The sequence below is a fragment of the Pelmatolapia mariae genome, linkage group LG20 (genome assembly GCF_036321145.2).
Source record: "Pelmatolapia mariae isolate MD_Pm_ZW linkage group LG20, Pm_UMD_F_2, whole genome shotgun sequence".
Lineage (NCBI taxonomy): Eukaryota > Metazoa > Chordata > Actinopteri > Cichliformes > Cichlidae > Pelmatolapia > Pelmatolapia mariae.
The window spans coordinates 3,926,256-3,943,592 of NC_086244.1; positions in this window are offsets into that span (position 1 = coordinate 3,926,256).

Here is a 17,337-nt window from a genome sequence, read left to right on the forward strand (position 1 = left end):
AGTGTACACTGACCAAATATGAAGCTTATACAACCAAATCCCAAGGAGGAGTTCGAAAAAGTTCGAGACATGGAAATGGCAAAATTAGAGCCAAAATGTGACCTTCAATCCAAAATGGCGGACTTCCTGTTGGGTTTGCGTCAATGGCCCCAATGACTTTTTTGTTCGTCTTAGCATGATACACATGTGTGCCAGTTTTCATACATGTAGCTCAAACGATGTGTTCGTAGGGCTGCATTTAACAAGGCATAGGTGGCGCTCTAGAGCCATTTCCCAGTGCTCATATGTAAAACCATTAAAATACAAAATTTTTCACCAGACCTGGCATGTGTGCAAAATTTCATGAGTTTTTGAGCATGTTAAAGCCCTCAAAAAGGCCCTTGTTTTGCCTGAATAATAATAATAATAATAATAATAATAATAAGAAACAGAGCAGATACAATAGGGCCTTCGCACTCTCGGTGCTCGGGCCCTAATTAAAGCTGCAAGCAGCGATATGAGGGCCCTCGCACCCCAGCACGTCGAGCCAAGCCCAACACCTAAAACCAGTACGTCCGATCTGATGTCACATTGATGGAATTCATGCATTTAACCACCAGCTAACATTTCATCTAATTCAACCATTATTATAGTCATCCCACTAGGTGGCGCTCTAACCATTACTGACAAATGGCATAACAAACATTTCCGAGCTCGAGTCTCATCACGCCTGCGACCTTTGGGAGAGATTGGACATTGTGTTTTTGAGTGATAGCAGATTACTGCTTTTTGGCGAGTGATTGAAACTCCACGTGCCGCCATGACCACCCCGTTTCCCTGAACGTAAAAAGCTTCGCAATTTAACATCACAAAGGTCTTTAGATTCCACACACTGGAGATTGGGTCAATATGATGAAATCCCTTGGAGGAGTTCGTCAAAGAACGGTGCCTTAAAAGAGGTAAAAATGTCGCCAAAATTACACATTAATTTTAAAATGGCTGACTTCCTGTTGGATTTGGGATATTGCTCCAAGAGACTTTTTTGTACATCTTGATATCTTCCATAAGCTTACCAGGTTTCAGACTCATAGATGAAACACAGAGCGAGGGCTGATGTTTTGAAATATTGTAGGGGGCGCTGTGGAGCCATTTTGTGCTATTCAATGAACGTGATGAGAGAACCTGAAAGCCCTCATCACATTGGAGGTGTGCGCCAAATTTGAAGACTTTTCAAACTTTCCAAGCCTCTCAAAAGCCACTTCAATGGTCATGGTGAACAGCGTTGCCACCAGGGTGCGCCGTTCAGTTTAAAGTCACAATTTTCTCACTGAGGCATCAAGAGGGGCTGATGGTGATATTCACCACTTTTCAGGTGGCCACGATGAACCTGTGAAAATCAGTACAACAAAATGAAAGAGATGACATTTCCTGGTGCCACTAGGTGGCGCTCTACGTATTCCTGACAATGGGCACATCAATCTGTTCAGGGCGGGTCTGACATCATGCCTGTAAAGTCTGGTTCTGATCAGATTGGATTTCATTGAGTTACACTAATTTGTTTCTTCATGGCGAGACATCAATGTTCGCCATGCTGCTGGGGTTACCCCCTTTCGCGAAAACTCACAGTTTTCACTGTAACCCAAGACCAACTCCTTAAGGCTTTCCTGGAGAAATTTGAGGCTGCAGATGTCACCGATCACAATACTGTACCCCAAAGTGTAAAACATGACATTTCCTCTTCCCACTAGGTGGCGCTGTCCCTGAGGTCAAATGTGGCAGTTGAAATATGTTCAGGGGTGGAGCCTTATCATATGTGTGCTCTTTGGTCCACGTCGGACCATGTATGACAGAATGAGAAGCATTAAGATTTTCATGGCGAGTCATCGAAATTCGCCGTGGCGCCACGGCCTCACCGTATCGCGAAAACTCAAAAGCTCCGCAATTTAACATGGCCCAGGTGTGTAGTTGACACTGACCAAATATGAAGCTTATACGACCAAATCCCAAGGAGGAGTTCGAAAAAGTTCGAGGCATGGAAATGGCAAAATTAGAGCCAAAATGTCACCTTCAATCCAAAATGGCGGACTTCCTGTTGGGTTTGCATCAATGGGCCCACAGGCTTTTTTGTTCGTCTTGGCATGATACACATGTGTGCCAAATTTCATATATGTAGCTCCAACGATGTGTTCATAGGGCTGCATTTAACAACACATAGGTGGCGCTACAGAGCCATTTCCAAGTGCTCATGTGTAAAACCAATAAAATACAAAATTTTTCACCAGACCTGGCATGTGTGCAAAATTTCATGAGTTTTTCAGCATGTTCAGGCCCTCAAAAAGGCCCTTGTTTTGCCTGAATAATAATAATAATAATAATAATAATAATAATAATAATAATAATAATAATAAGAAGAAGAAGAAACAGAGCAGATACAATAGGGCCTTCGCACTCTCGGTGCTCGGGCCCTAATTAAAGCTGCAAGCAGCGATATGAGGGCCCTCGCACCCCAGCACGTCGAGCCAAGCCCAACACCTAAAACCAGTGCGTCCGATCTGATGTCACATTGATGGAATTCATGCATTTAACCACCAGCTAACATTTCATCTAATTCAACCATTATTATAGTCGTCCCACTAGGTGGCGCTCTAACCATTAATGACAAATGGAATAACAAACATTTCCGAGGTCGAGTCTCATCACGCCTGCGACCTTTGGGAGAGATTGGACATTGTGTTTTTGAGTGACAGCAGATTACTGCTTTTTGGCGAGCGATTGAAACTCCACGTGCCGCCATGACCACCCCTTTTCCCTGAATGTAAAAAGCTTCGCAATTTAACATCACAAAGGTCTTTGGATTCCACGCACTGGAGATCGCGTAAATCTAATGAAACCCCTTGGAGGAGTTCGTCAAAGTATGAGGCCTGAAAAGAGGGGAAAATGTCGCCAAAATTACACATTAATTTCAAAATGGCTGACTTCCTGTTGGATTTGGGATATTGCTCCAAGAGACTTTTTTGTACATCTTGATATCTCCCATAAGCTTACCAGGTTTCAGACTCATACATAAAACACAGAGCAGGGGCTGTTGTTTTGAAATTTTGTAGGGGGCGCTGTGGAGCCATTTTGCGCTATTCAATGAAAATGGTAAAATAACAAGAACGCGCTCATCACATTGGAGGGGTGCGCCAAATTTCACGACATTTTAAACTTTCCAAGCCCCTCAAAAGCCACTTCATTGTTCATGGTGAACCGCGTTGCCACCAGGGTGCGCCGTTCAGTTTAAAGTCACAATTTTCTCACTGAAGCATCAAGAGGGACTGATGGTGATATTCACCACGATGAACCTGTGAAAATCAGTGCAACAAAATATAAGACATGACATTTCCTGTTGCCACTAGGTGGCGCTCTAGGTATTCCTGACAATGGGCACATCAATCTGTTCAGGGCGGGTCTGACATCATGCCTTTAAAGTCTGGTACTGATCAGATTGGATTTCATTGAGTTACACTAATTTGTTTCTTCATGGCGAGACATCAATGTTCGCCATGCTGCTGGGGTCACACCCTTTCGCGAAAACTCACAGTTTTCACTATAACCCAAGACCAACTCCTTAAGGCTTTCCTGGAGAAATTTGAGGCTGCAAATGTCACCCATCACAATACTGTACACCAAAGTGTAAAACATGACATTTCCTGTTCCCACTAGGTGGCGCTGTCCCTGGTGTCAAATATGGCAGTTGAAATATGTTCAGGGGTGGAGCCTTATCATATGTGTGCTCTTTGGTCCACGTCGGACCATGTATGAGGGAATGAGAGACAATAAGATTTTCATGGCGAGTCATCAAAATTCGCCGTGGCGCCACGGCCTCACCGTATCGTGAAAACTCAAAAGCTCCGCAATTTAACATGGCCCAGGTGTGTAGTTAAAAGTGACCAAAGATGAAGCTTATACGACCAAATCCCAAGGAGGAGTTCGAAAAAGTTCGAGGCATGGAAATGGCAAAATTAGAGCCAAAATGTCACATTCACGTCCAAATGGCGGACTTCCTGTTGGGTTTGTGTCAATGGGCCCACTGACTTTTTTGTTCGTCTTGGCATGATACACATGTGTGCCAAATTTCATACATGTAGCTCAAACGATGTGTTCGTAGGGCTGCATTTAACAAGGCATAGGTGGCGCTACAGAGCCATTTCCTAGTGCTCATACGTGAAACCATTAAAATACAAAATTTTTCACCAGACCTGGCATGTGTGCAAAATTTCATGAGTTTTTGAGCATGTTTAGGCCCTCAAAAAGGCCCTTGTTTTGCCTGAATAATAATAATAATTAAAGCTGCAAGCAGCGTTATGAGGGCCCTCGCACCCCAGTCGGGTCGAGCGACGCCCAACACCTAAAACCAGCACGTCCGATCTGATGTCACATTGAAGGAATTCCTACAATTTAACCACCAGCTAACATTTCATCTTATTCAATCGTGATCATAGTCGTCCCACTAGGTGGCGCTCTAACCATTAATGACAAATGGCATATCAAACATTTCCGAGCTTGAGTCTCATCATGCCTGCAACGTTTGGGAGAGATTGGACATTGTGTTTTTGAGTGGCAGCAGATTACTGCTTTTTGGCGAGTGATTAAAACTCCACGTGCCGCCATGACCACCCCGTTTCCCTGAACGTAAAAAGCTTCGCAATTTAACATCACAAAGGTCTTTGGATTCCACACACTGGAGATTGGTTCAATATGATGAAATCCCTTGGAGGAGTTCGTCAAAGAACGGGGCCTGAAAAGAAGGGAAAATGTCGCCAAAATTACACATTCATTTTAAAATCGCTGACTTCCTGTTGGATTTGGGATATTGCTCCAAGAGACTTTTTTGTACATCTTGATATCTCCTATAAGCTTACCAGGTTTCAGACTCATACATAAACCACAGAGCAGGGGCTGTTGTTTTGAAATTTTGTAGGGGGCGCTGTGGAGCCATTTTGCAGTATTCAGTGAAAATGATCACATAACAAGATAGCCCTTATCACATTGGAGGTGTGCGCCAAATTTCAAGACTTTTTAAACTTTCCAAGCCCCTCAAAATCCACTTCAACTTTGATGGTGAACTGCGTTGCCACCAGGGTGCGCCGTTCAGTTTAAAGTCACAATTTTCTCACTGAAGCATCACGAGGGACTGATGGTGATATTCACCGCTTTTCAGGTGGCCACGATGAACCTGTGACAATCAGTACAACAAAATGTAAGACATGACATTTCCTGTTGCCACTAGGTGGCGCTCTACGTATTCCTGACAATGCGCACATCAATCTGTTCAGGGCGGGTCTGACATCATGCCTGTAAAGTCTAGTACGGATCAGATTGGATTTCATTGAGTTACACTAATTTGTTTCTTCATGGCGAGACATCAATGTTCGCCATGCTGCTGGGGTCATACCCTTTCGCGAAAACTCACAGTTTTCACTGTAACCCAAGACCAACTCCTTAAGGCTTTCCTGGAGAAATTTGAGGCTTCAGATGTCGCCCATAACAATACTGTACACCAAAGTGTAAAACATGACATTTCCTGTTGCCACTAGGTGGCGCTGTTCCTGGTTTCAAATATGGCAGTTAAAATATGTTCAGGGGTGGAGCCTTATCATATATCTGCTCTTTGGTCCAGGTCGGACCATGTATGACAGTTTGAGAGGCAATAAGATTTTCATGGCAAGTCATCGAAATTCGCCATGGCGCCACGGGCTCACCGTATCACGAAAACTCAAAAGCTCCGCAATTTAACATGGCCCAGGTGTGTAGTTGACACTGACCAAATATGAAGCTTATACATCCAAATCCCAAGGAGGAGTTCGAAAAAGTTCGAGGCATGGAAATGGCAAAATTAGAGTCAAAATGTCACCTTCACCTCTAAATTGCGGACTTCCTGTTGGGTTTGCGTCAATGGGCCCACTGACTTTTTTGCTCGTCTTGGCATGATACACATGTGTGCCAAATTTCATACATGTAGCTCAAACGATGTGTTCGTAGGGCTGCATTTACCAAGGCATAGGTGGCGCTACAGAGCCATTTCCCAGTGCTCATGTGTAAAACCATTAAAATACAAAATTTTTCACCAGACCTGGCATGTGTGCAAAATTTCATGAGTTTTTGAGCATGTTAAAGCCCTCAAAAAGGCCCTTGTTTTGCCTGAATAATAATAATAATAATAATAATAATAATAATAATAATAATAATAATAAGAAACGGAGCAGATACAATAGGGCCTTCGCACTCTCGGTGCTCGGGCCCTAATTATAAGAAACGGAGCAGATACAATAGGGCCTTCGCACTCTCGGTGCTCGGGCCCTAATAATAATAAGAAACGGAGCAGATACAATAGGGCCTTCGCACTCTCGGTGCTCGGGCCCTAATAATAATAAGAAACGGAGCAGATACAATAGGGCCTTCGCACTCTCGGTGCTCGGGCCCTAATAATAATAAGAAACGGAGCAGATACAATAGGGCCTTCGCACTTTTGTGCTCGGGCCCTAATAAGAAATGGAGCAGATACAATAGGGCCTTCGCACTCTCGGTGCTCGGGCCCTAATAATAATAAGAAACGGAGCAGATACAATAGGGCCTTCGCACTCTCGGTGCTCGGGCCCTAATGATAGTTAAAATTTTTAATTCATGCTTATAAAAAGTGCACAAAACTCTTTTGCTGCAAACTAGGCTGTGCATTGAAAACAGTGGTAGGAAACCTTACATGTGCAGGAGTTGCTCATGTGACATTCCCTGAAATGGCAGCTCAGGTGCTCTTACATTCCATGTCAGAGTCCACTTGCACCGCAGGATGGATCCAAAATTGATAAAAATCTCAGATTCAGACAAAATGTCTCATCCTTCTAAAATTATACTGAAATATCTCAGATTGAGCTGGCTGACATGTAGATAGTTCTATAAAAGCTCAGACACCTCTCATCACATGTGCGCCCTAACTGATTAAACTTTAAAAACTTTTTGCATTTTTCTTCAGCTACACCCGAAACAGTTACTACAGTTGAAGTTTGACCATTAACAGTAACTCAGTAAAACATCTCTATAGCAGAGATGTTGTAAGACAGCCGTCATATATCAGTGAGGCAGAGATGAGATCAAATTATAAATGGTTAAACTGGGGACGAAGCATTTTAATCCAGTAATGACAGCAATATTAAAATGCTCTTAAAAAAAAGAGGTGTTACGTTTAGTTTTTACTGAATAATTATTAAAAAAATGAAATCAATAGTTTTTTATTTAATAATTATTCACTTGAGATTGGATATTGATAACTCATGACTATGATGATGACACTGTGCATAATGATTAAATAGACTCTTTTGTTCCCTCTAAATGACACACAGTGTCACATGCTCACATTCCTCAGTCTATTAAAATGGAGGCTCTGTTCTTTTTTGCATGTTGCCATGGTGAATCATGATATCAGAGCTCCTTTGATGAATTTTTTCCTTTTCTAGTCATCCATGTACTTAGCTCAGCATGCTTCCTGTAACAGGGTCCAGAAGTACACAGTTCAAAGTACAACTTTAGAAGATCACAAAACACCCACTGTCCTGTAGACAGCCCAGTAAATGACTCCTCAGGCTCAAGTTAAACAGTCAAACCATTTCCAGTATATCTTTGTTTTATGTTCATTTCTTGGATTTTCATTTTTCAAGTCTCGTTTATTTTTATTCAGTTAAACAGTTCATTTTAGTTTTCACTACTTTTTTAAATGTAATAATTTTGCTCTGTACAGACACAGTTCTTTGTTTTCTGACAAAAATATTTTTCTGCCCTGTAGAAAACAAAGACACCATGCCATTATTTGACGAATCCGCCTAAAAGAACATCAAGTGATGCAGCTCCAGAAACAACGCAAGTGACCACAGACAAGTTATACACCTTGTCAGGCGACGTGAGGTCTAGAGAGAGAGAGGTCGGATAAAAGGTCTTACAGATTCATCCATATCCATTTATAATCACATAAGGCTGGATATTAAGAGTTTTTGGAAAGGGAAGCAGGAGACTGTTGTTGTAGAGTGGATTGAGGAGACTGAAGCTGTTCAGCTGCAAACAGAGAGTTCAGTTCCTTGCAAACAAACACGTTTAAAACAAGACAAGAAAAAAGAAGAAAAAAGTTTTGTTTATGTTTTTTGTTTTTAAATCCTATGCCAACTCTGTTTAGCTTTGTAAATATTGGCTATATTGTATGGAGACGTCTTATTTTACTCTTACTTTATTTTGCAAATTTATTTGAATTAGGCTATCCAATTAGGATAAATTTTGTTGTTGGTTGTAAAGATCTGGATGAATATTTTACTTTATTCTTTATTTTAATTTTTTTATCCTGTTTTTCAGTTTTATTTTTCAAGACTTGGTGAATTGACTTTTATTTTTATAACTTGGCCTACACTTTTTAGTATGTTGGCAATAATGAGAAGTGTTATTGTTGGCATCGAATATATTTGATATAGGCCATCTAATTTAGGTAAATGACAATTTTCAGTTGTTATAATCTAATGAGGAATATTTTATTTTATTTTTTGTTGTGTTGTTTTTCAGTTTCCCCCCTGAGGGATTGCCCCCTTGACATGGTCAGGGGAGTTTGCGTGCCTCAGTGACCCTAAGAGCTAGACCAGCAGAAGCTTAGTCTTCAGGTGGGACACCAACGTTGGTCAGGTCTTAGGGTAGAGGCCTGACAAAGTGCAATCCAATTACATGACAAAAACAGTTATCCAGAGCACCCCACCACCCCACCCCTTTCCTGGCACCGCTGCCCCCATTTGCCTCCTTTACATTTCTGTCTGCCCCCTCATATATGCCTGTCTAGAACTGGCCCAGGTTGCAAAATGTTCCATCCATCCTCTTTCTTCCGCTTATCCAGGGCCGGGTTGCGGGGGCAGCAGCCCAAGCAGAGAAGCCCAGACCTCCCTCTCCCCAGCCACCCCCTCCAGCTTATCCAGGGGAATGCCTTGGTGATCCCAGGCCAGCCGAGAGATATCATCTCTCCAGCGTGTTCTGGGTCTGCCTCCTCCCAGTGGGACATGCCCAGAAAACCTCGCCCAGGAGGCGCCCGAGGGGCATCTTTGTCATTATTGCAAAATGTTCATCCAGCTATTTGTTTTTATGACCCTTTTTTGTGAAGTGGTGGGTTACCACCATCGCAGCTTTTGAAGTGTATCTACAAATTCAAATTGATCTTATATTTTTCATTAAATAATAAAATATTTCAGTTTAAATGTCTGATTCTATGTTTTGCTCTGAGTAAAATATGATTTTGTGAGAGTTGCAACCCTGTTTTATTTGCATTTTCCACAGCTTCCCAACATTTTCAGCACTGAGTTTGGGCCTATTTAAAGTAATTTTTTTTCTTCAGAGTGGCAGAGAAGATTTCATTATAGATCTCTTGATGTTAGAAAATGACTACTTAGAACATCAGTAGAACTTAAGTTCTACCTTATGTTCTAAGTAGAACTTCTAACTTCTCTAAGTAGAACTTAGAACATAAGGTAGACAAAAAGCAGCCGGATCGAATGAAGATGTGAAAGAAGTAAAGAACATAAACAAATACCAAAGACATCCACCCTCACCCAGGGAGAGGAAAAGGTCAAGGTTGTGCCAAGATAAGATGACAGGACACGATGCACGAACTTGAATAAATATTTGCAGGAGGAAACATTTGGCTTAGGAACCTTGAACATAAACCACAAGTGTTCCTGTGTGTGTACAGTTTGTGCATAACATAAAAATCTGTTTTTATTTTTTTTTTCAGCTTGACTAAAAGTTTGTTGGTTATTTATATCAGCGGTCAATGAAATAATTAATTTAAATATAGAATTTTAGAAGAAAATAACAATTGTTAGTCTGAGTGGCCAATAATCTCCACATTTAGTTCTAAGTTTGTTTGTTTTGTCAAAACTAAATCTCTCTCTCTCTGTGTGTGTGTGTGTGTGTGTGTGTGTGTGTGTGTGTGTGTGTGTGTGTGTGTGTGTGTGTGTGTATATGATTTTACTGAAGAGCAGTCAGTATCCAGTTCAGTCAGCTCCTGGGCATTTTACTAAGCGTAATTTCATGTCCTTATTTAAATGTGAAGTAAAGGGAAAGCATCAGGAAAGTTATTTAAATAACAGATTAAGAAAACATCAGCTGCTGACCGAAGAGTTGTATTTATAAAATCATGAGATAACATGAAAACAGAACAAAGTAAAATTACAGTATGTGAAAGGATTGTGATGCAGCAGCGACCTCGAGTGGCTTCTGTCTGAATTACAGCTTCCCCAAGTTCCTCCTTCTTCACTTACAGCAGCTTTTAAAGTGCAATGACAGCCTTTCACTTTTTAGGTTTAAATGCCATAAATAAGAATTTTCCTAAACATTTTATTTTTGACATAATATTTTATCCATTTGATATCACAAAATGCTAAATGCAAAAAGGGGAAGCAAAACATCAACGTAGCCTAAAAAAAATTGCACAAAAAGAGAACTGATGCAGATGGAAAAATCTCACTGTGTGCACAACAAAGCAAAATGAATACATAAAAATGAAAGTGATGGCGATGGCGATGGCTTTGCATGTGCACATCAAGGAAAATAAACTGAAGGCAAACATCCTGGTAATTGTGCTGAAGGTCCCTAAAAAGTTCTCTAAAAATATTGTTCAGGTGATGCTTCATCCTGAGTAGTTAGCTGCAGCTTGTGTTCTCTAAAGTTACACTCATGGGAAAACAAGTATGCTGTTTTTCAAGTATCACAATTTCTCTTGTGATACTTTTAAAATTCAGCCTCAGAACATTTATATTTCTAGTTCTGGTTCTATTGTAGACTATGAAATGAGCGACAGGTTCTGCAGTCCAAAAGAAACTTGACTACAACTGAGGACAAAAAGCATTCACACAGCAGGTATTGACATAAAAATCAGGCAAGCAGTAGGACACATATGTACCTGTAATAAATGAGCAAAATCTGAACTGTTTCTTTTTTCAATTTATTTTCACAGCATTATTTACAATACTTCTGCTTAACAAGATGACCGACGGCAGAAGTGACAGTTTTGGATGAGAGGGTGGAAGTTAGCTAGGCTAGCAAAGTGAATCCACAGACTGTGGTTGTTTCACAAAAACCATAGATACCTGCTAAATATTAGATAGTGTTGTTGTTTGTAGCAAGAACCCAAACCAAAATCCAAAAGGGTGTCTCAGGGAGGAGAGCTAAACAGGCTGAAAAGAAGTCAATTGGAGTGGGTCGTCATAGTATAAAGAATGTCATGAAGTGGGTGAGTGCCTGGTGTTTTTCCACTGCCTGCTTGTGTTTACCTGCGTCCTGCTTCTGGGCGGAGCCTTGGTTCCCCACCTGTTGCTAATCACCTGGCATCCATCAACGGCAGTCCAAGAGCGTGGATATAAAGATTCGCGCTGCCATCCTTTCTCTGCCAGTTGTCAGCTACCTCGTGTTTCTCTGCCATGACACCACCTTACTCACCTGCAGCTCAAGTTTCTGGACACTGTTTTTTTTTTTTTTAAAAAAAAACAAACAAACAAAAAAACACTGTCATGCTCTGTTATATTTTCATAAAGATTTTGCGCTATTATAGAAGAATTGTAACGTGTACTTAGAGTTAAAGAGGTTAAATATTTGTTTTGCCACTTTGCGAAACACATTTAATGTACTGTTTTGAAAATATTGTGCAACCACTTTGAGATTATGAAGCATGTTGCACAATATGTTAAGTATCAGTATCTGTATGAAGATTGAGGGATGCAGATTAGAGAAAAAAAATGTTTGGGGCTCTACTAGTGTACTACTTTTGCTGTAGTATTGTAATTTCTTATTATCAAACTGGTTCTTTTTTTTTTTTTTTTTTTCCCCCCCTGTCCCGTTTGGATCTTTAGCCATCGGAATTGTTGTCTTAAGGCCAAGAGAGATGCCAAGCGGATTTACTTTACCAAGTGGATCATCATGGCCTTGCCATATTGGTCCATTTGATTGACCTTTATTATAATTATGTATTTATTTTATTTTCGGTTGTTACAGTCGGGACAGACATGACTGGGGGATAGGACAGGGAGAAAGAATGAAAGAAAGAGAGGGAGAGAAAGAAAAATAGAGGGGAGAAGAGATGGTGAGAAAGGGGAGAAGAAAGAAAGAGAAAACAAACAAAACACCTGGATCACCTGTATGGAGAAAAAAAAACAGAAGAGAAAACAAACAAACAAAAAGAGCAACATAATAAATACAGCACCATCACAACAAACTAGCTAACAGTAGATAACAGTAGATACTAAATATTAAATGTTATTGTGCAGCACGCAAGATAGACAGCGCACAATGTGCCCTGAGGTAGCAGCCAAGAAAGGTGTAGTTTGTGCCTGTTAAAACCCGTGTGTACACCTGTGTGGATAAGCATGCTTGCATTCCAAAGGTTTCTCCATGTAACGATCTGCTAGGGTGTGTGGGGAGCCATAGCCCCGTCCCCCAGGGCATGAAGCAGGTATGGAGGAGATCCAGGCCCCAGACATCCAGAGGCCCCAGAGTACGAGGACCCAAGGAGGACCACCAAAGGGGGGGAACCCTGCCACCCTCCTGGGAAGAGCTGAGTAGAGCCCTAAACGAGAGGTCACCCAGCAGCCACAGAGCAGAGGCCAGAGGGGGTTGCAGTGGCGTGCCCGCGGGCTCTGCCGGCAGCCAGCTGCGCCAGAGAGGACCGAGCTTCAGGCCCAGAGGCCCGAGGGCACCCCACCCCCTGGAAGGGGCCCAGCCGGGCCACAGGCGCCAGGCCCCGCCAATCGGCCACCAGGAGTGAGCCGGTACATACATGAGCGCCCAGCCCCAGTCGACAAGAACCACCAGCACACCAACGTCTGAGGGCATCAGCCACCGGCAGGGAGTGTGGTGAGGGGAGATAGGCCTCCGTACTTTGGAGGGCCTGAGATGTTCCCAGAGAGGTGGAGTCTAAGACCCAACCTGACATATAGACACAGACGAACAGGCGCACGCAGACTCAAACGTGTATTCCCACCCCCATATACACAACCAAATACTCGGCACTTACACAACCAAATACTCGGCACTTACCCAACGTGTAGACAGACACAAATAGACACTGCACAGACAGTCGCACTCCCCAAACATACTCTATATCCCAGGTCCAGGTACCCCCGCCCCCAGAGGGGCAAGCCGCACCTAGACCCAGGATGTGTAACCCTTCTCTCTGGGGTGGAGGCAAGCAGACCGCCTCCTTATCTGCAGTAGCAGGGAGGCCCCGCATCCCAGACCCCAATCTGACGGCCAGCACCTCCTCCCAGCCCCCCAGCCCTGACGGCTAACAGAACCGGGGTGAGTAAAGACCCCAAACCTCCCTCCACCTGCTCATATGTAGTGTTGCTGTGTGCTGTTCTAAAGTGCATTTAAAACACAGGAGGGCATGGTGCTTCCTGCCAGAGAGCAGCACGGCTCCTCCCGAAAACCCTCAGTGTCTATATGCATTAAAATTGAGGGTAGGGCACCAGCGCCAGAGGTGGGTTGGAATATACCGACCATCCTCTGCATGCTGTAAAACGTGCCCACCCCCAAGGCCCTATATGTATGTGTTATGTGAGAGTGTGAGTAATGTGGATGTCTAGGTTGCAGAATAAAATTGAGGCAGAGCTGGCCAGAAGGGGACAAAGGGGGAGTGCCTCCCCTGCACCCTGGTGACATATCTGCACCCCAAGCCCTGCGTGTGTGGGTGGGTGTGGTAGAGCGGGAAGAGGGAGGTAGCTGAGGATGGGCAGGGGAAGAAAGGGAGGGGCAAGCGGCCCCTCCCTGGGGCCAGCTCCCCCGCTGACCCCAGTAGGCACCCCCAACTCTGGAACCCACCAGGGCAAGGGGGCCCAGGCCCGTCCGGACCGGGGCCCACAGCAGCAGCACCACCCAGCCCTACAGAAAAAAAAAACAACAACAACAAAAAAAAAAAAAACTGGTTCTTTTTATGTAAACACTACCTGAAAAGCCTGGATCAGATTATTCAAAATCCTGCAGTGAGAGTGCTAACATGGAATACAAAGAGACATCATATTCATCCCATATTAGCTTTGCTTCATTTGCCCCTTGATTAATCCAGAACTGAATTTAAAACCAGTCTCCTCACATAAGTTCGGAATGATCGGGCCCATCATATGTGAACTCTTTTCTCCTTGGATGCTGATTAGAGTCCTTAGTTTTCACAGGAGCTACAGTATCCAGAGTCGTACGTAGTTACGAGGTAAAATTATTAACAAGATAATCGACCTCTGTTGGAGTAGCGTTCAGGTAGCTGCTCTGCTCTATGTTGGTACAGGGCATTGAAGATGATAACAGTGGGTGGATTATATTCTTAAACTTAGTTACAGCGCTTTCAGAAAGACATCTACGCTGATAAAGTCTAATCTCCACTGCTGTGTAATCAATTATTGTAAATGTAAATGTTATCAGGAAATGATCAGACAGGAGAGGGTTTTCAGGAAACACTGTTAAATGTTCAGTTTCTATGCCATATGTTAAAACAAGATCTAGAGTGTGATTAAAGTGGTGGGTGGGTTCTTTTACATTTTGAGAGAAGCCAATTGAGTCTAATAACAGATTAAATGCCATGTTGAGTCTGTCATTTTTAGCATCTACATGGATGTTAAAATCACCCACAATAATTATTTTATCAGAGCTGAGCACTAAATCAGATAAAAAGTCTGAGAAATCAGAGAGAAACTCTGTGTAAGGCCCAGGTGGACGATAGATGATAACAAGTAAGACTGGTTTCTGAGTTTTATAGCTGGGGTGGACGAGGCTAAGCATCAGGCTTTCAAATGAATTAAAAGTCTGTCTGGGTCTTTGGTTAATTAATAGGCTGGTGTGAAAAATTGCTGCCACACCGCCCCCTCGGCCTGTGCTTCGAGGTTTCTGGTAGTTAGAATGACTCGGGGGTGTTGATTCATTTAAACTAACATAATCATCCTGCTGCAACCAGGTTTCTGTAAGGCAGAGTAAATCGATTTGTTGATCAATTATTAAGTCATGTACTAACAGAGACTTGGAGGAGAGAGACCTAATATTTAATAATCCACATTTCACTGTTTTACTCTTTGGTTCAGATGTGGATACTGTATTGTTCTTTCTTTGTGATTTTTTATGTTTAAGTTGTTTGTTGCTGGTCTTTAGTTTGTTTTTTGTCTGTTTGGGAGCTGACACAGTCTCTATGGAGATGGGTTTTTTGGGGGGGTAGCAGGAGGAGAGAAGCTGCAGAGAGGGGTGTAAGACTGCAACTCTGGTTCCTGGTCCCAACTCTGGATAGTCATATTTTGGGAGGTTTAATAAATTGGTCCATATTTTTAGAAATGAGAGCTGCTCCATCCAAAGTGGGATGGATGCCGTCTCTCCTAACAAGACCAGGTTTCCTCCAGAAGGTTTGTCAATTATCTATGAAGCTCACATCGTTTCTGGGACACCACTCAGACAGACAGCAATTTAAGGAGAACATGCGGCTAAACATGTCACTCCTGGTCTGATTGGGGAGGGGACCAGAGAAAACTACAGAGTCCCACAAAGTTACACACCGATTCAATATTGATTTTAGTGACCTCCGATTGGCGTAACCGGGTGTCATTACTGCCGACGTGAATTATGATTTTACTGAATTTACGTTTACCCCTAGCCAGCAGTTTTAAATTTCCTTCAATGTCGCCTACTCTGGCCCCTGGAAGACAGCTGACTATGGTTGCCGGTGTCTCTAGCTTCACATGTCTGAGAACAGAATCACCAATTACCAGAGTTTGACCCCCGGCGGGTGTGTCGCCGAGTGGGGAAAAACGGTTAGACACATGAACAGGTTGGTGGTGTACCTGGGGCTTCTGTTTAAGACTATGCTTCCTCCTCACCGTCACCCAGCCGCCCTCTTTCCCCAGCTGCTTGGGGTCTGCCGGGGAACAGCTAGCGGGGCCTACGCTACCATGTCAGCCATGGCCGGCTGGTTCGGCATGTCGCTGGCCTGGGTTCTGTACTATGCCACTGGTTCCTCCCCTGTCTGACCGTGCCACTTCACAGTCAGTGTCGCCCACTAGCCATGTGACCACAGAGGGCTCTGGCCACTTGGCGAGTAACTGTGAGCTGAAAGAAGGGAGTAACACAGGCACTTTGTCTCCTGGTGAAAATTGCCTGAGTCTAGTCCCTCTGTTGTATGTTGGTGCTGCTAATGTTCCTGGGCCTAGAGCAAATTTTCCCATGATAACCTTCCAAACATGTGTAGGTCCAGAACTTATTGAATTTCATTCTTGACTGGGCTTGGATCTTCCTCTCAGTTTTTTTATTTATTTATTTATTTTTTTAGTTAGAGCCAGCACCCCCCGATGGCTCCCTGCTGAACAGTAACTCAAAGGGAGAAAATCCCATGGAGGCCTGGGAGACTTCCCGCCCTGTAAACAAAACAGGCTCTAACAAGCGATCTCAACTGCTTTCATTATCGTGAATTAACTTGTGAATCATGAATTTTAAAGTCTTTTTCAGCCGCTCCACCAATCTGTCAGTCTGAGGGTGGTAGACGCTGGTCCGAACAGATTTAATGCCCAGTAATTCATACAGCTCTTGTTGTGTGGCCCTGCGAATATTCACGAACAATACTGGCTGTAGGCTCATTGCGACAGTCTGGGCTTTGCCCTACAGGAGGGACAGCAGCTGCAATGCCCATTCCTCTGGAGGCCACTGTTGCCTGAAACTCCTCCAGGGGGGATGTCTGCCTGCCCGATCCTGTGTAGCACTACTGCCGGAGCAGGAGGGAGCAGCTGTACAGTGACCCCAGACTGAGTGACCAGGTTTTCGAGCACCTGCGTCTGCCGCTCAATCATGGCCACCATGTCAGCCATCATCATGGCCAGCACTTGAACCGACTGGTTCGACATGTCGCTGGCCTGGGTTTTGGCACCACTTCAGTACTCTGTCACTGGTTCCCTCTGCACTCTGCCACAGCACGAGACACACCCCCAAACACACACACCCAAGGGGAGAGTTCACCTTTTTTTTATTTTTTTTTTTATTTTTCCTCTCCTCCATACCACAGCAGTTTCTGAAATAGGGGAAAAGTGTAACTAGTGTGACAGGAGTTAGCCGTTTCTGCCAGCCTCCCCTGGCACTGCCTCATGGACATCTTGCTGCTTCACCGCTGCCCTGCAGACACACACCCTGTTATATACCCCGATCTCCCGACTTAGGCTGGGTAGCCATCCAGCCTACTCCCTGACCCACAAGCGGGAGAGGAAATCAGCCATGACCATCTATGCCCCTGACCTATAGATCACATTGAACCTACAAGGCTGTAAGGCCAGATACAAACAGGTTATT